Source organism: Engystomops pustulosus, chromosome 7 (assembly GCF_040894005.1).
Source record: "Engystomops pustulosus chromosome 7, aEngPut4.maternal, whole genome shotgun sequence".
NCBI classification, from domain to species: Eukaryota; Metazoa; Chordata; class Amphibia; order Anura; family Leptodactylidae; genus Engystomops; species Engystomops pustulosus.
In genome coordinates, this window is record NC_092417.1 from 147900790 (window position 1) to 147928369 (window position 27580).

The 27580-nt window shown below is 42.1% G+C and overlaps 1 protein-coding gene across 5 annotated transcripts in view; it reads right to left on the reverse strand.

The window, feature by feature from the left end:
• The window catches only part of TSPAN4 (tetraspanin 4), a 430281-nt gene that overhangs the window by 271692 nt on the left and 131009 nt on the right, over positions 1–27580 (reverse strand). The window lies entirely within an intron of this gene.

Below are 27580 nucleotides of genomic sequence, written 5' to 3' on the forward strand. Positions count from 1 at the left end.
TTTCTACAATTATTTCTCTAACCCGTTCTTCTCTAGTTGTCATAGTATTTTATGAGCACAGCCCATAGACCCAAGACAAAACAGGTGCACCACATTCAATACAATTTCAATTTTATTCTTTTACAAATTAACTTATTATTATTGCATTAACGACAAATTTGATGGTACAACAATTTTCAGTCAATAGGACAGATATATTATTGTGTCTGCTCCAGTTGTTTGTCCATGATAGCATGAAAAAGGTGTTTTTGGAGCTTGAACATGTATTAGTTATGTTCGTGCTCCACATTTGTGTCACGGTTGCATTTTGACCAACAATTTTCAAAATCTGTGCACCTAAAGGGGCGTATTGGTGTGTGTTTCTAGTTTAGGGACATATTATTCAGTCACAATAGCATGAAGCAAAGTGCACCAAGAAAGAATAGGTGCAACTGAGCATCCTGGAATCTGACCAGATAAACTAAGAGCGTGCAACACTATGGCCCACATTTACTAAGGTGATTGTGCCAGTTTTCTGTCGGACTTTGTGCATCCTTTTCCGTGCAAACTGCTTGCACAGATATTTAAGAAGTGTCTGCACCACAGATATGTGTTGCATATCTGGAGCTCAGTCGCACCGTGCACCAGATTTATCATGCAAAGTATGACAGAAATGTGTTGCATGCCCCATGTTATAGATCACCCAAAAAAAAGTTGGTGTGCTCATCCAGAGCCGTGCAGGGAGCGCCAGAATCATGAAGAACGTGCACCGCAATCCTGAACTCTGCACACTACACAGGCACACTGCAATGTTTTTAGTAAATATGGGCCAATAAGAGAGAAATAAGTATTTGATCCCAGGATGATTTTGAAAGTTTTCCCTCCTACAAAGAATGGAGAGGTCTGTAATTTTTATTGTAGGTAAACTTCAACTTCAACTATTAGAAACAGAATGTAAAAAAACATTGTATAATTTTTAAGTAATTAGCATTTTATTGCATGAAATAAGTATTTGATCCCAATTACCAACAAACAAGAATTCTGTCCCAGTGCCGATACTTTTTCTTTAAGAAGCTCCTTCTACTCTGCACTCATTAGCTGTGATAATTTCACATGTTCCAATATGTTTTCTGAATCACCCTTTCACACCCTTGCATACATGTATGCTCACGCGAAAAGCCCTCTTCATACAAAGGCATATTGCAGCAAATACCCACCACTTATACCCGCAGTAGTACTGCAGTATATGGTAGGAACGATCAGACCATCTATGGTTAAATTACCTCGGAGGGTCTAAAAAAAATTGTAAAAAAAAAAAAAAAAAAAGAATAAAAATTCAAATCACTCCCCTTTACCTAGAACTGATATAAAATGTAATAAACAGTAAAAATCCAAAACATGTTAGGTATCGTTGTGTTTCCATTGGTCTGTTTACCATTAACACCAGAGGGCACGCGCATATCTTCCTTAAAATTAGTTACCCACCTGGTGGTAGCAGCAAAGTCGCTGATAGCTTTGTATTTTCTCCTGGAAGGAAAAAGTCTCTAAAATATGTCATATGGAAGAACTTTTGAGTTGTTCCTCGCCTACACATGAACAGTTCTACAAAATTTGTACCCTATCATGCCTTGGTGCATATGTTCTAAGAATTTATACCGAAAATAGGGATTATATAATTGTGTTAACACCCCCACTTGAGGAGTTAGGCGATACATATATGCCGTTCTTTTATGCTAGTACATAGAGCATTTTGAATCGCCTTAGACGGAGCCACATGGTGGCAGCGGATGAGAGATTCATTCACCAATCTCCCCCCTTCCCTTTTTCCCTACCCGCCATTCTCCTTCCTTTATGTCTAGTTAAGTTTTATTTTGTTCAGGCCCTGTATTTAGTGTCAAGATTATGAACATTGATGCTAATTGTATGACTTTGTCATTTATTTACCACTGACCTACTGTCACATTGTATCATCAGCCTTTTGTGTTATTGTTTATTAAAAAACAATAAAAACAGAATTGACAGAAAAAACTTTTCCTCAGTCTGGGGCTGCATGCAAGATCTCACCTCGTGTGGTAAGGATGATTTAGCGAAAGGTCAGGAGTCAACCCAGAACTACACTGGAGGACCTGGTCAATGACCTGAAGCCAGAGGGAACACAGTCTCTATAATTACCGCTAGTAACAAACTACGCTGTCATTGATTAAAATCATGACAAGCTTGTAAAGTCCCCCAGCTCATGCCAGCACATGTCCGGGTCCGTTTAAAGTCCCCTCCTGACCATCTGCAAGATTCAGAAGAGGTATGGGAGAAGGTCATGTGGACAGATGAGACCAAAATAGAACTTTTTAGTATCAACTCCACTTGGTGGGTGTGGAGGAAGAAGAAGGATGACTACAATGCTAAGAACACCTTCCCAAACGTGAAGTATTTAGGATTTAAACATCATATTTTGGGGGGTGGTTTTCTTTGAAGGGGACAAGGTGACTGCACCATATTAAAGTGACAATGGGGCCACGTATCGCAAGATTTTGGACAAAAACCTCTTTCTCTCTGGAAGATTATTGAAGATGAGTAGTGGTTGGGGCAATTAAGGAGTGGCTCTGTATGAAGCATTTCAAGGTCCTGGAGTAGTCTTGCCAACCTCCAGACCTGAACCCAATCAGAAACCTTTGGAGGGAGCTGAAACTTAAAGTTGTCCAGTGACAGCATCAATATCTGAAAGATATAGAGAAGAACTGTATGGAGGAGTGGGCAGAAATCCCTACTGCAGTGTGTGCAAACTCTGCTAAAATGCTAATTAATTATTTAGAATTCATAGAATGTGATTTTCTATATTATTTTATAGATTCTCTCACAGAGTTGCAGACTTCTCTATTCATTGTAGGTGGGAAAACTTGCAAAATCGGCTTGGGATCAAATAACTTTGGATCCCTGGCACATAGAACCTTCTGAAAGAGGAGACTCTTTAATATGAATTTAGGTTTGTTTTTCGGTTCCAGGGAACCAGAGATATGGTACAGGGACAGTCTAGAGTGATTTATATATAACACTCAAAACTGCCACTGTAACTGTGCATATCAACCAATCCCTGGTACCTAGAAACATAATCTTTAATTCATATGAAAGAGGACACTCTGCTCTTTTAGAGGAATAAAATGACATTTTATGCCAGGAATCAAAAGTTATGGCTCCCAGAACCCTGGGAGTATCTTATATGTGCTTGGACATATAGATTTCACCCTGTTAGGAAGATTAAATCCTTGGTGAAAAAAGGGTTAGAATTGGGGAAAAAAATTAACACCAATAACGTTATACACTATTGTGTTTAAGGATGTCTGTACAAGCAGTCCCCGGGTTACGTACAAGATAGGGTCCGGAGGTTTGTTCTTAAGTTGAATTTGTATGTAAGTCGAAACTGTATATTTTATAATTGTAGCTCCAGACAAAAATATTTTGTCCCCAGTGACAATTGGAGTTTAAACATTTTTTGCTGTAATGGGACCAAGGATTATCAATAAAGCTTCATTACAGACACTTTACAGCTGATTATTGCAATCTGGGACTACAGTAAAGCATCCAGAGAGCTTCCCCATAGGTCAGAGGGGTCTGTCTGTAACTATGGGTTGTCTGTAAGCCGGGTGTACTTAAGTAGAGGACCGCCTGTATGACTGTATATTCCCACGTCCTATATAATTACACTTCGGTGGAAAGGTTCAATGTTGATCAGAGCCATCTGCTGATTATTAAATATGATGTGATCAATACAATGTCTCCATATATTTCACAATGATTTTGGTCTCCAGAGTTCATAAAAGACAGTAATTTCAATCTAATTTCAGGATGATAAAATTTATGGCGCAACCTGCATCTCTTGTCCATCCTTGACCCTTGCTAGATTTACAGATCGCAGAGGACTTAAAGACAGAGTTTATATGTTGTTTCCTTCCGATGCAGCAGGCAGCTATGATAAATTAGAGGAAAGTAAATCCTTGCATTTTGGCCATCCAGCTGTGCGCACTAATACTAGGTAATCCTCACAGGAGGACAGCACAGTCCAAAGGCATGATTTATGGCACACTGCATCTGTCTTTGGTATATACCACTGTGTACTGTTCAAGCTTCACTCAATACACGGCATAACTCTTCTATTCTTGGAATTTCATTAATAAATTATGTTATATATACATAAATTACATTATTTTGTCCAAGCATTTGTTTATCTTACAATAGTGGATTATAATATAGGCGGTTTGGGCGGTGGTCCAGGGCCCAAGCCTTCTAGGGGGTCCATGGCCACCCAAACCATCCACCAAATTTTATACTGAGAAGGACCTTTAACCATGAAATGCTTGTACATCTCTTCCTGCTCTCAATAAACATGTACACAAGAGCCACCGCAGGACCTTTGAAGGTCCTTCAAAAGGTTCTAAACCCTCAGATTGAAAGCAGGCAGAAGGGACGCATCCTCCATTCCCAAGAAGCTTCATTCTAGTACCATATGTAGGAAATGATTCCAGACTTGTATTCATAAAGCCCATAGTCCAAGCATCCTTAATCCACCCAGGAATAAGTAGTGCAGTGTGTACATGAGGAGTAACACTGCCTCTGGTCATTGTGGGGCTTATTTACTAAGGGTCACGGATGGCTGTTTCATCGGACTGTTGGCCGGTTTCGAAATTTATGCAGCTTTAACAGGTATTTAACAGGGGTTTGTGCTGGGATTGTGGCGCATGTGATCGGATTGTTGCACAGCTGCGCTGGCTTTCAGAAATCGCGGGGGCTGTCAGCCTATCCTGATGCATAGGCTGACATAAAGGGGCACATTTACTTACCTGGTGCTCCGGAGTTCACGAAAGTGCATTGTCCAGCGATAATGCACTCTGCCGCGATTCACTAAGATCGTGCGCCTGATATCCTGCATGTGTCGCTTCCCTGCTCAGGTCCACCGGAGTTCACCATCTTCTTATTGGTGCATGTAAGTGCTTAGGCTTGTGATACAATTTGAAAGTAAAATCCCACGCTCTGTCTGAAAATCCGACGAAAGTGCGGTCGCGGACCCTTAGTAAATAAGCCCCAATGCCTGTAGGGTCCTGTCTGTGACAGCCTGTAAATCGGCAGCACAGTGGGGCTCTGAAAACCACCCCAGAAGACTTTCATGCTCATAACCATAGTTTTGAAGTTGATTTTAGAAGGAAGGATGCCATTAGTAACAAAGATTTACTACAGTAACGGTGTTTGGATCTATGAGTAAGTGACTCATTTATCATGCAACACATTATCATAAATTAAATGAAACAATGGGGCTTATTTACTTATTTGCAAAGGGTCGGGGATCACACTTTCGTCGGATTGTTCACCGTTTTAGGGATTTGTGAAGCTTTGACAGGCATTTAATAGGAGTCTGCGCTGGGATTGTGCTGCACGCAATGGGTCTTTGGCAGTTGCGCTGGCTTTCGTGCGACAGAAATTGGGGGGCGTTCTGTCGACTGATCCGACTGATTTGGACGCAAGTCCAAGCACTTACATGCACCAGGAAGAAGGTGAACTCTGTCTGACCAGTGCGGGGGAAGCGACACATGCAGGATATCAGGCGCACGATCTTAGTGAATCGAGGCATTTTGGTCGGACATTGCATTTTCTGTGAACTCCTCGGACCAGGTTAATACCGTAAATGTGCCCCAATAAGTAATTTTCTCATGTCATACTCCCATTAAATGACAAAGCAAGATCTGCTTTATGTTGAGAACTTGATATTCTTCTCAACCGAGAGAAGATGAGGACAGAATGTAAGAAAAAAAAAATTCACCTAAATTTTACATCATGGGGTTCAATTTTTACAGTACAGCATCAACAACGCCGTCTCAGAACAGACGAGGCTACCAGGTCTGCTGGCATCCCAATATCTGGCAACAGCTTGCCAGGGACAACACCTCTGAGACGTGGCAAACGCTAACAAAAGCCTTTTTCTGATATTGTCAGAATCTGTGTTGTGGAATCAGAGAAATGAATTTTAATAGAAGCACATAAATTCTATTGAAGCGAACAGAAGAGAAATTAATTTACATAAAAGAGTCTGCGCCTGCTGTAAAGCCAATCCAGAGACCAGAGCTATGTAAGGCTGCTGGCACCAGCCTAGGCACATAGCAGACAACACAAGTGGCTAGTCCGCTTCCCTTAACCTCAGCTATCGGGAAATAGCAGAGTGTAAAAGCTGACCTTGTGCTGCCCCTACAGAATTAAAGATATGGTCTCATAAGGCTTTCAGTTCTGTTCTTTACTGTATGACTAGCGTAAGCCAGCCATACACAAGATAAATACCAGCTAAATACTCATTTGGCCAACAGCTATCAATAGGGAGAAAGGAATAAGTGGTTGGCAGACACCTCCGGCACCGGCTTCTCTCCCAGAGAAATAAAAAACTGGGAATGATGAAATCCATATTACCCAATCCTTCTTTCCACAGTCAGGCGGCCTCCATAAACTTTAATTTATTAGGGGGTTGTTCTCACATTTCCCTTTATATAGTGATTCTGGTTTATGAACAGAAAAGTTCTCAGTGCGTACGTCAAACATGTACAGTACTGTGCAAAAATGGAGCTGTGGAGTAAAATGCTGCACAGTAAGGCCTTGATTGGGAAGGCTACGTATATGGTGTGGTGCGCGCACCATGGGGCAGACGTATTTATCATGAGGCTAGAGCACTCCGCCGATAAGGCATTTCTATGCCAGGTCTGGCCAGGTGTTGAATTGCGCCACAGCCTGAACGCACACTGGGAACAGGCAGTGCACAAAAGGATTGAACACAATGGCCACTGGTCGGCAGGGCGCACCCCCTGCTCGCCCACTTGTCAAGGAGGTAGCGAAATGGGGGAAATAGATGCATTTTCTAGCAGTGTGCCAGGAATTGTGCCCTTTTCAGGGCTTGTACACCAGTTTCTAGGCGTATAAGGACTGATAAATTGTTCCACCCCCCCCTTGCTTAAAAGGAAATTCTCAGCAGCTTTTCCCTTACTAATTTACCACGTATTGAGGTAGGGAATGAAATATCCCTTCCAGCATTCCTATGTTAAATCTCTCCTTAAAGACTACTCCAAAGTCATATAGGCCAAGAAGTGTCACTTTTTGTCAGAGATGAATCACTTTAAGAGGCTGAAGGGAAAGAAACACTCTCTATAGTAGCTACAACCATGCTTCTGTATCCGAAAGAGCAGAATTGTCACCTGTAAGTTTCTAGATGCCACTGACTAACCTTCTGGTGTATGATGAGCCAACATTCAGAATAGCATGTCATTCACCGTGTGTCAGTGAGCCAAATCTGCCTTCCGGAGTGATGGGGTTGGGGTGATTGTTACCAGTTATAATTTATACTTGGAAAGCAATTATTATTATTATATGGACAAGGTGTTTTAGGGGTCATGAGCTATATATATTTTCACCATGCCCACAAAATGTCTCTCTGGTAAACATGGACACCCACCATATCTAGTAATATCTGAAAATCTATTCCCACTGTGTTTACCTGGATGCTGGAGTACAATTAATGGCTATTCGGGAACTGCTTGTTCTCTGTCTATGCTGTCATTTTGCTGCTGATTGAATTCAATGTTCTACTAGTAATTGTTAGTATATTGTACACTATGTACTTTGAACCCCACAGGGAAAAGTCATTATTTAACACAATTGTACATACAGTGCTCCGAAATATACATTTACAGAAAGTGCGTATAAAAGATGTGCAGGCTACACACGTGACTGCCAAGGAAATTGGGAATTTAGATGGAGTAAAAAGTCATAAATGAAACGTCAGTGTGTATGAATGCCGCCCCCAGATGCAGAACCTACAATGCACCTTTATATTTTGTGTTCAAACATAGCATCTACTTGTCACTATAGAATAAGTAGTTCTTCATTACGGGACTTCTATCCATGCTTACCTAGTCATAAATCAATACATCACAGCTAGTGTATTTTTGTCTTCTACTACTAGTCAACCGCATCTACACTTCAGACTTGGGGATTTATGCCTTCAGAGCAACCTGCTCCCTGAGACTTTTCTTCATAGGAAGATCGTAAATCCTGACATAGAGAAGTGAGAAAAGAAGAAGCGAGAAAGACAGAGAGGAAAATGAAAACCCCAGATATATATGGAGTGACTGAGGCTACCTGTACACCTGGACCTGTGTGTGAGGACCACTCCTGTATAGATGACAGTAGAAAAGAACTGCCCAAGCTGCAAACACGTGTAGGAATAAGACCTTGCTCCAAAAATTGTGGCTTGGGGAACACGGGAGTTGGATTAAACGCTTTGTAGGATCACTGTAAGCCGCAATGACAGCTTTAAATCTGTTAGGGTTATGTGTATACCTACTTTGCACATCTAGAGGCTGGAATTTCAAGGAAATGTACCAGCACAATTAAGATATATAAATTAGCATCACTTACAAGTTCCCATGGCCTAAATCTTCTTTTTGTCCTCATTTCTGTTAAGACATTTTTTAAAAGATATGCTAATGTGCCTGAAGGGCTATGGGGGTGTCATCAGAGCCCCTCAGGCACCATCATTACACACACTTATGCATGCCCCCACATCCCTTCCTGCCTGCCTCCTCCTTCCGCCGGTATGGTCTTTAAGCTGGGGACGTCGCCCAGTCTCTCCAATTCCCGCGCATCTGCAGTCGGATTCTAGTAAATCTGGAAGTTGCTTTGTTTACAGAGGATCTTGCCCCCTCCGCTGCGCAATAAAGAGCTGATAATGCGTGCACAAGAATTGGAGAGAGTGGTTGACATCACCAGCTGAAAGGCAGGGCCAGAAGAAGGAGGATGTGGGCATGAAGGGCTGCTGGGGGCGTGGATAAGTGTGGATGATGGAAGCCGGTGGCCCCTGAGCCCCTCAGGCTCATTAGCACAAATTTAAAAAATTATTTAAAAAACAAAAAAGAAGGCTATAAATAGAAAAACAAAAAGCAGATTCAGATCAATGGAGCCCACAGAAAAGTGATGCTGCTTTACATCATGTTATACTGCTGGTAGATTTCCTTTAAGCCTATTTTTCTCAGCAAAATATCTTTAGCTCAGTCATATTGGTTAGAGAACCGTGACGTTCAAATACTCCGTGCAATGTTCTGAGCTTGGGCTATTTTTAAAACCTAACAATACTCTTTGCTATAACTTTATCCCTCAGCGCAGGTGTGTTCCTTGGTTTTCAAATGAATGGGAACATCTGCAGTAACCTGGTCTGACCACTAAACATAGAATGGAGCTGTGTAAGATCTGTGTGTTGTGTGTAAATAATAGCAGGAATGGATACAAGGATTGATGTAACAGTCACTACATGTATCTGGTGGTATGGAAATAATTCACATTTCCACAATGACAAGACCTCTACATAACTATTTAGTTTTATCTGACTGACAGCACACATCAGATTTCTGCTAAGAGCCCCAGAAGTTAACAAGATGCCTGTTTGCCTGTCTTAAGATCCTTCCCATATCCAGAGGAGGAGGCCAGCCGCACTTCTGCTCTGCTCCGCCAAAAATTCTATTAAGAAAAGAGACGGCCCTCTCCACGCTTAATTTACATTTAAATAGAACTCCATGGCGGAGCAGATTACGTGTTGGTCGAGTTTACTGTATTATTTCCATCCCTTTTATGACTTGCTGATTTCACGGAATAAGTTGTTTTTTCTCTATGCTCATCACCTTTTTTTCTAATTAAAAACTTTATTTATATATTTCTTTCTTACGCAAATTAAATTTCCATCCCGTAATCGGGGCAAAGCGAGTTTAACCAGTAAAACCAAGGAGGGGAGAGAAAAATACTAAATGCCAGCTGTGGAGGAAATAACACTCAATTTGTGGCACAGAATATATCTTATCTATGTAATAATTTCTAGATACTAAAAAAAGGGCCTCAATTTGGGCAGTGGGTGCTTCAGATGGAGATACCTCTTATACAGGAGCGGATGGAGTGCAGGAAGGAAAGAGAAGAGTCAAATGGCTCCCACCGGGGAGTACATAAAGTCCTACACTGGGGGAGAAGAAATAGCCCTAGAATAGAATTACTCACGAAATGTCTATTTAGTTTTTCGTTTTTGCATAATGGAAGAGTGTAACGGAAACTGCTACACTGATATGAAATGGACCGAACTTGGTCTGCCCCAGGCATGTGTATAGAGAATACTGCAGCAGTTGTAGCTGCATTCTTCTCCACTGCCTCCCATACTTCATTATATTGTACAAAGAGACATAGGCTGGCAGACATCAAAGGACATCAACGTTTTGTGAGCCCAAATAATGTTACCACATCTATAACACTATTTTCATTAATAAACTGCCTCTTTACATAATAGGAAATAATAAAGCTACTGATTTTGTACTTATAGTCGTGTAGTAGCCCTCACTGAATAGGCTTTTCCCTGACTCTAAACCTCTACCTACCTGCACTGTTGTTTTTTGTCCCATTTATAGAACTGGCATTGGTTTTATGAAACCAGAATGTAAATCTGACAAAATTGCATCAAAATGGAGTTTAAATTATAGATGATTAAAAAAAAAACATATGAAAAAGAGCTACTTATCCGAAATGGAATCACCTGGAATATTTCTTATACGGAGTCAGATACCTTCAACCCGATGACACTTGACTAGACTCACAAGCTAAACAACTTCTTTCATCATCTTTTGAGACAATTTGGAACAAGATGTTGCTCCTGTCACCTGATTCCAAACATGATGTTGTTTGGCAAGAAGATACAGGACTCGTATCTGTAATTCTAGATTCATAGCCCTGGAACCTTTTTAGATGTAATGGGGTAAGGATGCCTTCAAGGCACTGAAATGTAACACAAGTATCAGACTGCTGAGTGCAGGGATATTAGTACAGGAAAGAAATACATACATACATAACCCCTCAGGAAATGCCCGGAGGCCATAGTGATAAGCCATTGCATAATTTAGCAGCAACTAGAGATAATCAGATCGGACCGAAACTGCTCAATCACAATCCGTCCACGATAATACATCTAGAACAATTATAAACCGCAAGTTAAAATATTAATCTTTTCCAAGACGGAGATTGGTTACAGAAAATGTTGTACCTTCAGGCAATACCTCCATGGAAATTTAGTTCCTAGTTCTTAAGACCCTCAAAATGTCAATCCCAAGATGGGGTTTATGTCTTTCACTATGAGGTTATTCTTAACAGTACGATCACAGATACCAAATTTAGTTGTGTTATGATTTAATTTTAAAACTGCTAAACAAAAAGTTCTTGTTTTGCCATTTTATGACACTCATATTTTTTTTAGTAGATAGAGTACAAAGCTGTGTAATGTGATGATGCTTTCATTGAAAAAATCATTGAGGTAAGTATGTTTTATCAGAGAGGGGGGACTGCTGAACATTTAATTAGTGTGGGGAGGCTGCTGCTGGACATTTCATTGATGAGGGGAGGCTGCTGGACATTTTATTAAAGAATAGTGACTTATAATTGAGTCAACAAGTTTTCCCATTTTTTGTGGTAAAATTAGGTTTCTTAGGCTTATACAGTCCCCGTGTTACATACAAGATAGGGTCTGTAGGTTTGTTCTTAAGTTGAATTTGTATGTAAGTCGGAACTGTATATTTTAGCATTGTAATCCCAGAGAGAACTGTGACAATTGGATTTTAAAAATGTTGGGTTGTCATAAGAATCAAGATTAACAATAAAGCTTCATTACAGACACATTTGATAACTATTATAGCTGTTTATGGTAGTCTAGGACTTAAGTACAATAAATTACCAAAGGTCCGTTTGTAACTAGGGGTCATATGTAAGTCGAGTGTCCTTAAGTAGGGGACTGCCTGTACTGGGGTCAGCTTACACTTGTTTATGTGCAGTATGTACATTTTATTTTCTTACAGTGAAAAGGCAAAAAACAAGTGGACATTATAGGTGTGTGTGGGTGCTATAGAAAAATGGGTATTATAATGTCCCCTTTACTGTAGCCCCCTTCTTACAAAGAGAGTTCCCGGATACAATAAGATTGGGGACCACTGATCTATGATTATGACTGTTTAGGATTATTTTTTAATTTTATCATCATGGCAATATGTTGGCATCTCTGTTCTGCTGTTGTATAAGAGCTGTGTTTCAAACACGGAACTCAACAGGTTAACTGCAGTGATCAGTGCCAGCAAACTATAATATAGTATAATATAGCTGATACCTGTGCTATATGGAGACAACTCAGCCCATGAGCTCTCTCTATACACCCCCTACCTCACCATGACGTTGTGCGTGTAGGGGTTAATCAATTGCACCAGTGAACATAACAATTTCTATAGTAGAGTAAAACTTATAACAGAAAAATTGCTTCTTTCTTCGTTCACTCTACTGTTATTATACTCAATTCCTTCCTGACACCTTGACTATGCGGATAAGGCGCAGTTCACATCTCTGTTAGGCATTTCCTTCAGCTGAGTTGCGCTTTAAGTGGCAATTTACTTTTCTCCATCTGTCAAAGTTTATTTTATTTTTTTTATACTTCCAGAGTGATTATTATTATATTATAACCTTTGGAAGGCTTGGACCCAGACAATGTCCAGTATATTACGGGTCATACATGGCTACATTACTATGACATTGCACTCCGCCTGTAGCAGCCAGTCACTTTTGCATCCACTTTCTAACTTTTGCAAACTTTTTATAAGCCTTGGCCACAGTTTGAGCACAATTAAGTCTCCAAACATCTGTTGGACATCTCAACATGTTATCAGCACTGAATGGTCGCCTGGTGAACATCCCCAATATACGCTCCAGTATTTTCCATTATAGCGGTCTTTTTGCTGTGAGTAGAAAACCCTCCCCATCCTCTCATGTGTTACTGGGATAAAAATGTAACGCTCTGTGAAAGCTTTTATCGCAGCCGAGAAAGAAAGCAGCGCACAAAGAAGCCAAGGGAGCGGAAAAGCTGAGAGCAGCCCTGCGATTTAGATAACTAGATAGCAGCGGCTGCCAGCAGTTTATTGTCAGACTGTCCATAGACACACAGAAGCTACATGGCAGCGCAGAAAAAATACACAGCAAAATCCTGATCTACATATCTGAAATAAGATGCATGTGTCCCAGGAGCATGTGCATGGACCAGAAGATACATATAGAGGGGGGGCATTTATCTGGGCATCTACACTAGCACTAGAAAACTGGTGTAGATGCCCAGAAATAATTGCAATGCCTCACAAACCTCCAGGCACTGTGATTATTAACCCATTTATGGAAGCTCTATGCCAAAGGGGCATGAAGGAACGTAAAGGGGGGGGGGGGCTGCGTCAGAGTGGCCTACGCACTACCTAGATCAGTGGTGGCTAACCTATGGCACTGGTGCCAGAGGTGGCACTCAGAGCCCTTTCTGTGGGCACTCAGGCCATCACCAGAGATGACTCCAGGTATCTTCCTGCAGTCCCAGACAGCCCAGGGCTTGCTGTGCACAGAGCTATTTTAAAGTGACAGCTGTACCTGGGACTACTGGAGGGATGGGAAGGTGTGGACAGATCTGAATTATCATTGTAGCTCCTGCACAGAAATTTCTGTGTTGGCACTTTGCGATAAATAAGTGGGTCTTGGTTGTAGTTTGGGCACTCAGTCTCTAAAAGGTTCGCCATCACTGACCTAGACCATATAAATGTTCACACAAAACGTTTGCATGGTTTTTGTACAAAACTATGCCAGCTAGCAGTTGTGACCACTGGCGAAGCCACCACTGGATACCGCAGTAGGACGAAGCCTCTTGATGTATCCAGTGGTGTCGGAATCGCGCGTCTTACATCAGACACAAGGGTGGTGAATAGAGCAAGTGGGTAGATAAGACAAATAGATAGTTATGTTAGAAAAGAAAAAAAAACAGCAAAGTAATAGGAATGGTGAGTGCTATCACAGGACACAATCCAACAGGTTCACTTGTAATAGGACAAACAATAGGCACTCCATCTTTGAAAAAAGTCAAAATGTGAAGGTATATTCAGCTATATCGGTGAATAAACCTTCACATTTTTACTTTTTTCAAAGTTGGAGTAGTGGCTATTTTTTGCCTTTGATAGTTATGTAGATAGATAATAGGTAGCTAGTTAGATAGATATATACTCTCCGGCCACTTTATTAGGTACACCATGCTAGTAACGAGTTGGACCCCCTTTTGCCTTCAGAACTGTCTCAATTCTTTGTGGCATAGATACAACAAGGTGCTGGAAGCTCCTCAGAGATTTTGGTCCATATTGACATGATGGCATCACACAGTTGCCGCAGATTTGTCGGCTGCACATCCATGATGCGAATCTCCCGTTCCACCACATCCCAAAGATGCTCTATTGGATTGAGATCTGGTGACTGTGGAGGCCATTTGAGTACAGTGACCTCATTGTCATATTCAAGAAACCAGTCTGAGATGATTCCAGCTTTATGACATGGCGCATTATCCTGCTGAAAGTAGCCATCAGATGTTACAGGGTACATTGTGGTCATAAAGGGATGGACATGGTCAGCAACAATACTCAGGTAGGCTGTGGCGTTGCAACGATGCTCAATTGGTACCAAGGGGCCCAAAGAGTGCCAAGAAAATATTCCCCACACCATGACACCACCACCACCAGCCTGAACCGTTGATACAAGGCAGGATGGATCCATGCTTTCATGCTGTTGACGCCAAATTCTGACCCTACCATCCGAATGTCGCAGCAGAAATCGAGACTCATCAGACCAGGCAACGTTTTTCCAATCTTCTACTGTCCAATTTTGATGAGCTTGTGCAAATTGTAGCCTCAGTTTCCTGTTCTTAGCTGAAAGGAGTGGCACCCGGTGTGGTCTTCTGCTGCTGTAGCCCATCTGCCTCAAAGTTCGATGTACTGTGTGTTCAGAGATGCTCTTCTGCCTACCATGGTTGTAACGGGTGGTGATTTGAGTCACTGTTGCCTTTCTATCAGCTCGAGCCAGTCTGCCTATTCTCCTCTGACCTCTGGCATCAACAAGGCATTTCCGCCCACAGAACTGCCGCTCACTGGATGTTTTTTCTTTTTCGGACCATTCTCTGTAAACCCTAGAGATGGTTGTGCGTGAAAATCCCAGTAGATCAGCAGTTTCTGAAATACTCAGACCAGCCCTTCTGGCACCAACAACCATGCCACGTTCAAAGGCACTCAAATCACCTTTCTTCCCCATACTGATGCTCGGTTTGAACTGCAGGAGATTGTCTTGACCATGTCTACATGCCTAAATGCACTGAGTTGCCGCCATGTGATTGGCTGATTAGAAATTAAGTGTTAACGAGTTGGACAGGTGTACCTAATAAAGTGGACGGTGAGTGTATAGACGGCAGCACTCCACTATAGTGAAAAAAGCACTTAATAAATAAATAGATAGATAGATGAGAAAATAGAAATATATACTCTCACATAGGCAGCAGTTTGGTGGACTGTGCCTTCACTTATATGAAGCCTACAAACAATGTTGCCTTTGTAGTCCACCCACAAACGCATCACTCAGCTGATCTATTCATCAAGTCTACCAACAAACCATCAGCACAAGAACCTAATTAGATTTGCCTACTGCGCTTCAAATGGTCCAAAACATTGGCTTTAAAGGGGACCTACCACCATGATTCTACCTATAAAGGTAGAACGGGTGGTAGGTTGATGTATGGGATGTGAGGATAGCCCTTTTTTGGGTTAATCCTCACGTCCCGGCTATCCTTTTGTAAACTTTATTGCTTGTACATGCTAATTTTCTTAAGCCAGGTAAGCCCTCGTCCAAATACCAGCACGGCCGTAGCTCCGAGGCCGGCACTACTGCGCATGCGCAGAACGCCGGGTGCTCGGATGATGGAACGCAGCTATGAGGAGCTGTGCGCCGAAGATTGCCTGGTAGGCAGTGGAACGAGGCTACTGGGGCGTGGAGTAGCCGCGACTAGTAGCCTCATGTCCGGCTTCTCCACACCCCAGTAGCCGCTTAAGAAAATTAGCATATACAAGCAATAAAGTTTACAAAAGGATAGCCGGGACGTGAGGATTAGCCCAAAAAAGGGCTATCCTCACATCCCATTCAACCACCTACCACGCGTTCTACCTTTATAGTTAGAATTGTGGTGGTAGGTGCCCTTTAAAGTATCAAGACACCTAGACTGCCCAGAACTCAAGGTAAAACTTTAGAACTTCTATACAATCATGTATGAGAGCAGAAATGTCCAATTACAACTTCAGAAGGCCAAGGCCTGAACATCTGCTACGACAAAAAGTGCAAAGTCCTACTGAAAATTCTCAGACGCATTCAACAAAAAGCACAGCGGTTTTTGCACAGCTGCTAATATCCCTTAACTCGTTGATGAAGCCCCACTAGATATAATAATATTATCAAAAAGCACAGAGACCCCAACAATGCTACTCCGAGGTAAGCCTACAACAGCATACAACATCAATAAAAGTCAATACTCAGAATGAAGAAAAACAAACACATCTCCAACAGCCACACCCAGCTCCAAAACACCCTCCAGGACACCTCATTCTTAGAACTATGGCACCACATGGGTAGTGACGGGAAGCAGAGCAGCCTTTATATCCAGCATGATAACATCTCCAAAAAGATCTCCAAAACCCTCTAGATGCTCTTATAACCCTGCAGGAGATAACAGAGAGCATCTCCTCAAAAAGATGTAAAAAAGCTGGTGGTCCCGACAGCATCCTACTAGAGATGATAACATGGAGCTTTCCCGAAATACAGGCACAGCAACTCTTCAACTTTGTGTTAAGTGCCAGCTACTATCCTAAGACCTGGCCTTATCACCCCCATAAACAAGAGCGGGGACATGCATGACCCTGTCCTACTACTGAGGAAACTGTGGGAGCAGTAACCTGGAAAATCTGGGAAGGCAGTTTTATAATGTCCTGAATAGGAGGCTCTCCAGCTTCTTTACACAGCACCATGTCCTCAAAAAGAGCCAAGTAGTGTTCATTCCAAACCATCACACCACTGACCACCTCTATTCCCACCTCAGGCTCCACCAGGACCATGTCCACACCACTGACAACCTCTATACCCTGTACAGGCTCATCTAGGACCATGTTCATAAGGCAAAGCGGGAAAGTATATACACCTGTTTATGGACTTTAAAACTGCTTTCAATTCAGTGTGGCACCAAAGATCTCAACCTGAAACTTGACAGAGAGTGGAATATGTGTTAAAGTCTTCAATGTCATCAAGATTTTTGCACCGAGAATACCTGCAGCGTGAAGCTAAAGGAGAACGGCATATTTCCATCAGAGAAGAGGGGTCGGACAGGGTTGCAGCCTAGGTCATCCTCCGCCACAGGACACATCTACTATGACATTGAGGTGAAATTTCTCCTATATGCAGATGACCTTCTGATATTGTCACCAACTGACAGAGGTCTCCAGGAAATTTTGCACCACCTGGGCACTACCTATCCATCTACATAAAACCAATATTATGGTATTCCAAAGGAGATACAGAAGAGTAGCCAATGATACAGCTACCCACTGACTGACAAGTACACTTACCAGGGCCTGGAAATAGAACAATCGGGAAGCTTCCAGCTAGCCACCCAGGTGCTCAGAGACAAGGACTGCAGAACCTAACATGCAATCAGGAGATGATTGTACATGCTCAAACCTTCGGTGATGGTCAAGACCATCCTATCTCCCATCCTTCTGTATGGCAATGAGCTCTTGGGTCCACACACATACCCAGACTGGTCATGGTCGTACTCCAATCCAACCAAAATATTCTACCTAATAGAGCACCATTAGAGCACCTAAACAGTGGATGTAAGGAAAACTGGGCAGATTCCACCTACAAATTACAGTCCAAAAGAGGGTGCTATCATTCCTGGATCGCTTATAGAGCAGCAGCCTAGATTCCTTTCACCATAGGGCATTGGTGAAAGCCCGACAAATGCAAAAATCATGGCGATGGTAAACAAGGCCCATGAGGAATGTATAGTTGTCAAATGAGGACCACTGTAGAGACATCCCAGAAGCTGACCATCTACCAAAGTCTACAGAGAGAGTGCAGACTGGTCCCAAGAGGTTGACAGATTCTGAGCCCCCCACACCCTGGCCATGGATTCCGGGTAGCAAAGGCTGCTTCCAGGAAAATTCCAGAACCAGATGAGGTCTACTTCCTGCTACACTGCTCCAAATACTCAGCAGCCAGGGACACTCACTTCAGGAGACTCTCAGATTCTCCTGCATTTCAGCTCCATGAAGGACAAATAGAAGATGTCCCTCCAGCTGGAGGAAGGGGAGACCACAATGGCCATAGCGACACAATATCTAATTGCCTGCCATACACAGGACACCTATAACCCCCCCCCCCCCTAGCACTGCACCCACTGTCCGCCATCCCGTTTCCCACAATTCCCTATTCTCTAAATGCTTTGGCAATATTATTTGTATTTCTTCCTGCCAATAAAACGTATTTGAATTGATATGAAACATATGGACAGAAGACAGATATGAAACAGATAGATATGAAATAAATAGATGTATAGACAGGTAGACAGATAGACAGGTAGACAGGTAGACAGATAGATAGATAGATAGATAGATAGATAGATAGATAGATAGATAGACAGATAGACCATCCAACATGAGAAATAAGAACCACTGCAGATATTTCTTCTAGCAGTGCAAATAATAAATGTAGCAGAGGCAACATATTAGCATAGAGCCATAAACTGGGAATTCATTACATCTCAGCAATGTTCTCTCTTTCCAGAGCGTAATAATTTGTGGTGTGTTTAACTATGCACGCACGATTACCAAAACATATAGCATTAGTAAAAAGTTATACCCAGAGAATACAGGTTATTAAAAAAAAAGCTAACAAGTGAGCCTGGATAGATTGTAAGCTCATATGACATCCCTTTACATTTCATTCTTTATTACCGTCTCCTGCAATGCATCTCAGGGAAGGCAGTGGGTTGATAATTAATATTAAATCCTTGTTATTCTACTCCGTGGAAGTGGCTTAATACAGATGAAGAAAAAAAACTCTCATCCATTTCTGGCACTCAACAATGTGATTTATCAGATGAGGAGCTCAGTGAAATTCTTGCAGTAAATTCTCATTGTAAGACGCTCCATTAGAAGGAATAGGCCAGGAAATACCGCCATCTACTGGTGATCAACAGGAAATCCAGCATGAAAGTACAACAAGGCAAAAGTACAACTGAGAGGTTGAGAGGGCAGAGAAACCTTGATGTACTGGATCATAAACACTCAATTAATTGCTTTTCTAAAACCATTATAAACAGTAGGACTGTACAACTAAGAGACCTTGTCATCAGGTCCATTAATATATGACTGCATACTGCAGGGCATTATTCACTACTCATATAAGAAAGAACACATAAAAAACAGCTCCTAAATAGCAACATTGCCAAGACATTTTGTGGGGGATAACTAATAAGTCTGTATTTGGTGTGTCGCAATGTGGAAATTTCGCCCCAATAAAGTAGGCAGGGTATGAAATGTCCTTTCCCTTCTTTTATGTGAAATCTTGCCTGTTTATCATATCCTGGAGTCATATTTTGAGTCAAGTTTAGAGGCTGCAGGGGGAGTGCCACTTTGATTGTACAGAACCTAGTAATTTGCTGCTGGTGCCATATTAAAGATAAGAATCTACTCTTTCAGATCTGTGGTTCTATGATCTACAGAATCAGAGATAAAGAATGTTAGAGAATTAGGTAGGAAGTGGATTTTTATTTGCAGCTCATATTTCCAGCTATCTGCTTCTATAGAACCACAAGCCAGATGCAATCTGATTGATGAGATGGGATCTTATTTTTATCTCCTCTCAGACTTTAGACATCAGCGGGCGCAAGTCCGGAGTCTGTAGCGACGTCTATAGAGACACCCGGAGACCTAGGTGGGAGGCAGAAGTGGTTTATTACCGCTTCTGCTTTCTCTGTTCCTCAAAGCATCACGCTGAAAAGGGGTTAATCAGACCTGCTGGGTCTAAATAGACCCCATACAGCTCTGATCAGCATCACAGGGGGTTGTTTACCCCTGTAACTGGGGCTCCTATAGGCCTCATTCCTATGACTCTTCCCTGTGCATTTTCGAATAACTTTGGTGAATTACAGGTAAATTGGAGAGATTTTACATAAAAGACTGAATTCTAGGAAGTACATTTTATACCATTAAAGTGCTCGGGTTAGGGGTGGGCCCACAGTGCTACCCTGGGTCTGCTAGGCACGGTCGGGGTGTCACCACGTGTTGCTGCTCTTAGGATGTAATGGTAAGGCTTGGTGCAACCCAGTGGGAAATAAGTCTAGAGAGTCTTGTTCTTTAACAGTCAGCTTCTTTACTGAAGAAATTCAGGTACAACGCAATACAAGCAAAGCATAGGGCTAGCTTCTCCTATGTCTCAGATGGCTGGTACCCAGGGCACAGGCTAGGAGCCCAAGGTCTATGGCTGAGTATCCCTGTCTCAGCTTCTTCTTCTGGTTGTTCAGGTAGATTGTCAGTCTTCTCCTCCAAGCTCTGTTCTCTAACTGCCAGATTCTAAGGACTATGACTGTTCTATTTATACACCTATATTTCAGCACAAAACATTGATTCCCCATATTATTGTAAAGCGCTATGGAATATGATGGCACAATATGAATAAAAAACATGATTATATTCTATGGCAGAAAGATTCTAAAGTGGTAAACAACTTTCCAGACAGCAACTGTCACTCTAAAGATCAAGTTGTCTGCTTTTCTGTTAAAGAAGTCTGAACTAAAGAACTTCTCTTTAGTTAAGAGATACACAGTCAGAAATGTCTCTCAGTGTTCATTAAACCTTTCTACAGGTCTTTACAGATATAGTACTAAGAAACAGAATGTATATAACAAAACACTATAGATTAATGCAAGTTAACCCATAATGTGAAATAAAGTAAGAGGTGCTAACTTCGTATAAGGGAAGTATTTAAATTTCCACAAATGTCCAAAGTTCATTGCTCCTCTGATCCAGGGCACTATACAATAGCTGAGGGGGATAATAGTTTGAAGGGGTCAAATTTATTGACATGTTCTCTTTAAAAGGTAGATGCAGCAGTTATAACATGAAGCAGTAAGATAATAATAATTCTTTATTTATATAGAGCACACAGATTAGGCAGTCCCTGTCCCCAATGGGGCTCACAATCTAATCAACCTACAAGTATGTTTTGGAGTGTGGGAGGAAACCGGAGGACCCAAAGGATAGAAAGCAACAGTATTATATATGGAATATAGTTGGATGAGGGCTGTGAAACTAATTGCAGATTGATTTACAGCAGTGTTCCCACAAAAACAGGATAGGGGATAAGGGTCTGATTATCAATAGTGGCTTATAATGGGCCGGAAGCCGGGAGCCCATGGCCAACTGAACCAACCAAACAGTGTGATATTGCCCTGTAGAGATAACATTTGTTCCTGCTCTCGACACACATATATACCAATGATCTATAGGGATCTTTGAAGGACCTCCTCAAAATGCAGAACTGAAAGCAAACACTAGAGAACCATCCATCCCCTAGCTTGATGTAAATGTCAAACCATTACAAAAATTAGACTTGTGGGGGCCCCGCTGTGCTGCTTACTAATGTAGCTGGGACCTACACTCATCGGCCACTTTATTAGGTACACCATGCTAGTAACGGGTTGGACCCCCTTTTGCCTTCAGAACTGCCTCAATTCTTCGTGACATAGATTCAAGAAGGTGCTGGAAGCATTCCTCAGAGATTTTGGTCCATATTGACATGATTGCATCACACAGTTGCCGCAGATTTGTCGGCTGCACATCCATGATGTGAATCTCCCGTTCCACCACATCCCAAAGATGCTCTATTGGATTGAGATCTGGTGACTGTGGAGGCCATTTGAGTACAGTGACCTCATTGTCATGTTCAAGAAACCAGTCTGAGATGATTCCAGCTTTATGACATGGCTCATTATCCTGCTGAAAGTAGCCATCAGATGTTGGGTACATTGTAGTCATAAAGGGATGGACATGGTCAGCAACAATACTCAGGAAGGCTGTGGCGTTGCAACGATGCTCAATAGGTACCAAGGGGCCCAAAGAGTGCCAAGAAAATATTCCCCACACCATGACACCACCATCACCAGCCTGAACCGTTGATACAAGGCAGGATGGATCCATGCTTTCATGTTGTTGACGCCAAATTCTGACCCTACCATCCGAATGTCGCAGCAGAAATCGAGACTCATCAGACCAGGCAACGTTTTTCCAATCTTCTACTGTCCAATTTCAATGAGCTTGTTCAAAGTGTAGCCTCAGTTTCCTGTTCTTAGCTGAAAGGAGTGGCACCCGGTGTGGTCTTCTGCTGCTGTAGCCCATCTGCCTCAAAGTTCGACGTACTGTGCGTTCAGAGATGCTCTTCTGCCTACCTTGGTTGTAACGGGTGGTGATTTGAGTCACTGTTGCCTTTCTATCAGCTCGAACCAGTCTGCCCATTCTCCTCTGACCTCTGGCATCAACAAGGCATTTCCGCCCACAGAACTGCCGCTCACTGGATGTTTTTTCTTTTTCGGACCATTCTCTGTAAACCCTAGAGATGGTTGTGCGTGAAAATCCCAGTAGATCAGCAGTTTCTGAAATACTCAGACCAGCCCTTCTGGCACCAACAACCATGCCACGTTCAAAGGCACTCAAATCACCTTTCTTCCCCATACTGATGCTCGGTTTGAACTGCAGGAGATTGTCTTGACCATGTCTACATGCCTAAATGCACTGAGTTTCCGCCATGTGATTGGTTGATTAGAAATTAAGTCTTAACGAGCAGTTGGACAGGTGTACCTAATAAAGTGGCCGGTGAGTGTATACTGGGCATGCGAAGCAGCACCATCTCTAAGTACGCTATGTGGATGGATTGGTGGTGTCGTGCTTTCCATTCCTTTTTGGCAGGATTTCTCTACTAAATGGTTTGCACAAATTAGCACGAAAGATGGGTCTGGACAGGGCTTAAAATAGTGTTATGGACAGCCATGCAAATTTTAGGTGATATGGTATTGTGAATGTGTGACTGGCCAAATTAGCAGAGTACACAGCTCGATCAGTCCGATAAGAGTGAAAGGAAATCTATCACATGTGTGCAGTGCTTCTAGACCAAGCACACTTACATGCTTCTAATAGCTTAGTCTTTTAGAAAAACATATTTTCAAATTATGCCTCAGGAGCTACGTCACACAAGATCCTTCTGTCTTTGTCATCTGCTAACTCCTACCCATTAGGACGCTTGAATAGTTAGCAGATGACGGAGCAGGAAGGGGCTTCTGTGGCATAGCCAGGAGCCCCGGTGGCTGATTTGCATAATTTTAAAAGCTGTTTTTCTCAAAAAACAAGAAGAATGCATCCTGTTTAAAGAATCACGTCAGCATTTAATTGTGCTTGGTTTAGATGCACTGCACAATGTGGTAGATTTCCTTTAATAAAGCAGTGGCTAGACATACACAATACCATTTCCTTCACACAGGGATTTGGGATCAGTACGGACTGACAAATTATCCATAATAATAAGACAAGCCCTCCTGCTTCATTATTCCTTTGTCCACTATTACAGCTCTGGTAAGGGTTGTCATTGTATAAGTATTTGTGTGCCATAATAGGAAAAATGATAATGATATCCATGCAAGCTGCTACCCAATTTTCCCAAAAGTAGTTGTATATGAAAAAAATGGCTTCTATACAGCCCAACATTATAAATTGCTATGTATCTGTTTTCTGTGCTATTGAACCTGTAAGCTGTGCTGGAGCTGCACTGCATAACTATGAGAAGTCAAATAAAGTATTCAAGAACTTGTATCATGCATAATGTGTAAGAAATACCCATAACTTCCACACGAAAGACAATCACAGCACTGTCGGGATCCATAAGCAGCAATCTACAAAGTCGCCAGTAGGGAGCCTAAGTAACACTATAAAGTTTCACAGCGGGTCACTCCAAACCACAGCCAAATAACAGGAGCTTCAATTAAACAACTCAAAAGCCGGCGATACAGTAACAGCAGTTCCCCTATTGGCAGACATTACCATATGCAATGTGTCCACTAAAATCTAACAGCAATTTTATGGCCGACAGAAGCAACGGCAGAAGCTTCAAGCTCAATTCAGATGGATTCGCTTTTTTGTGACTAGTTATTTAACAAAAAAGTACTGAAAATAGAGGTCAACACCCCTGGTTCAGTATTTTATAACCTTTTTTTTATTATTACATATATAACAAATGATGCAAAAAGAAGTGGCCTACAGCATTGCCCTCTAACTGAGCACCATCCAGACTGGATATATTCCTGGAGAAGTAGACCAGGCATGACCAAGGATAGACAAAGAGGTCTACTTGCTGCCTTTGCTACATCTGCTAACATCAACACATGCACTAGCTATAATAAGCCCAGCAAAAGCTCCCAGCATAAAGCTTATCACCTAATACCATGTAGATACGGTGAGAATAGGTGCTTGAGGACATGGTGGGAGAAGGTGTTTGCAGAGCCGGTAGGAGAAGGTGCTTGTAGAGTCGGTGGGAATAGGTGCTTGAGGACATGGTGGGAATAGGTGCTTGCAGAGCCGGTGGGAGAAGGTGCTTGTAGAGCCATTGGTAAAATTGTGTTGATGGAACAATTGGTATAAAGCTCCTCGTCAAACTAGTAGGCGAAGGTGTTTGTAGAACCAATGGGAGAATGTGTTTGCAAACCTAGTGGGACCCAGACCCAGTTTGCAGTCTTCAGTTCACAATAACCTAACAAGAGATGTGAACTGGGCCTTTTGTGGATGGTGATCCTCTGTACACAACATAATGGTGCTATACATGCAGCAAGAAAGAGAGAAGGCACAAATGCAAATTTATAACAGATCTGGAAAATTGGAACACAATTCTTCTTCAATCGGCAGTAAGTGGTTTGGTGTGTAAATCTAGACCAGGCGGCTTAGCAAAGTGAAATTATACCAATACTCATCACTAAGTAAATAAAGTATGAAGCTTCTATGGTAAAAAGGTGGATATGAGGTAGCTGGGGCTACAGTTAGACTCTATCATACATGATCCAGTCAATATTAAAATGTATTATATTTCACACTGCTCTACACACACTGTCAGTGACAGAACCATCATCACATATAAGCAGTCATCTTCGCCATGGCCATATGAGATAAGATGCGGTGTCTGCCTACAGAACACCAGCAACATGGTCCCATTTTCCTTCTCTGCTCCCCTCTGGATAGAATATCTTAGATGAACATGGAAAGTTCACAGCTTTTCAACCTATACCCAACCACAAACTGATATGATAGATTGGGGCACATTTACTTACCCGTCCCGTCGCGATCCCCGCTGTGCATTGTCTGATGAGGACTCGGATCTTCCGTGATTCACATAGCTCGTGCACCCGATTTCCTGCATCCGTTGCCTCCCCCGCTGAGGTCCGCCGGAGTTCACCTTCTTCTTCCCAGTGCATGTGAGTGCTGATCACGCAACACAATTTCGTTTTTAAATTCCGCGGTTTGTCTGTATCAGTTGGGTTGTCCGACGGCCACGCCCCACAATTTGCATCGCATGCAAGCCGGTGCGCCATAATCCGATCGTGTGCGCCAAAAAACCCGGGCCAATTCAGGGCAAAACTGAAAAATCGCGAAAACCGACGGAAATGCGTCCGACAGACCCTTAGTAAATGTGCTCCATTATCTGTAGACTCTAAAGTTGAATCTTCTCATACAAAAATTGAGTCTTCTCAGCTCAATTGCATATGATTTTGGAGCTGATTTTTTGCAAAAGCTGGTGACAGGTTCCCTTTAAGATGACTTGTCACACCTTTAGAACACTGGTGGAATTCTGTGTTATCACGGTCTCCAAAACTGTGCTCATTTGCTCCTCCCCTTCCTTGTTTGGCCTCAATCGGTGCAGTAGTTGTCAGTGCCCAATACTGGAAATGTCAGCTTTACATTTCTCTAGCATTAGGACACCAAAACCAATGACACTTGTTGTGTCTAGAAAATAGAGAGAAAAACTGTTGTGAATTTAGTGCGTATTTGAAGGTATACAACAAGCTAAATTTTTGGATGGATGTAGTAGGTCCTCTACAATAGCAGTTGTAGTTGGATATTAACCATCCATACATTTTTCGTCTATTATTAAGCTATATTTAGGATATATGTAAAGCAGCAACATTTATACCACAAGAAAGATATATCCAAGTACACAAGAAAAAAACAGAATTGCTTTTGTTCTCTTGCTCCTAGCTTGCCCCGGCTCTACTGACAAGGTCATCTTGTAGAAAAAACCTTAATTAAAGTCTCCAACCCCAAATGTCATCGATTTTCTTGTCCCTTCTGCTCCTCTTGAATATCATATGAAATAGAATATAATAAAAGCATCTTTGAATCAGATAATTATACAGTGTATCAATATTTTTTAATAGCTCTAATACTCGACTTGTGTTTGAGGCTATATCTGCAGCTTAATGGTTATTGATCAGGAGAAACGAGAGCTGGGGTAAACAGAGAAACCTTGTAGATTCTCTAATGAGGGAAGTTATACTGGGGCGCTTCAACACCGGTCATATTGGCCATGTCAAGTGGTGAGAAGCTCAGGAACTTCCGGCTTATTAAACTCTGTTATATATTGGAAAAATAACTTTTTTTTTTACACTTAAGATTCTTGTTAGATCTTCCTGAACATTCTGGAAGCCTCCAAACAAAGACCTCATGGACTCCCGGAAAAGTTTTTATTTTATATCTGTGTAGTGTCCCTGCCGTAATACCAGTCTCAGCCTGGTAGCCAAAGCCAAGTTCAGAGGGCAATGTTGCAGCAGTAGGAACAGTCTCTCTGTCCTATTCTGGGTTGTGCACAGCAGGGAACCCCTTATAAATCCAAAATGTTCTCCAGTGTAGCAAGTGTACCAGGCGGAGGACAGCAAAGGAAGGCAGCCAATGCCAGGGGGGTGGATGTCTCACTTAGGCTACATGCCCACCATCAAGGGCTGCTCTTTGGCTGCAGACCAATCGTAAGTGTGCGAGATCTGCTCACAAGAGAACGATCACAATAAAGAATTAGGCAGATACTGCAGCTCATATTTCCAACTGTATCTACAGCCCCTTTATCCCTTGCCGCAAACCAACATAATAGTAGGTTGGCGTGTGGCAAGGGATGTATAAAGAGGGCTCACAGTCTGAGCCCTCTCTACAGAGAATGGGAGTTTGCGGGATATTGCAGATATTGCCGGATATTGCAGATCAAGGGCAACACCCACAGTTAACAACACTTAACAACCGCAATCAGTGCTGGCACACACAGCAGGCAGTGCATGGACACCGCTATCGTAGTTGTGATTACCCCAATATGACGTTATATCAGTCACCTTGATAGCCTCGGGTCTTTATAACACTCTATAGACTTGACATTCAAGCAAATATAGCAGAATATGGCGTTTTTGCTCATGATCTGTTACAATCTGCCACCCGCACATTGTAACAGATCATGAGAAAAAACTCCATATGCTGCTATATTGTAGTATAGCAGTATATGGTGAAATCTATCAAAGCACCTACGGTTAAAGTATCTTAGGGGGTCTAAA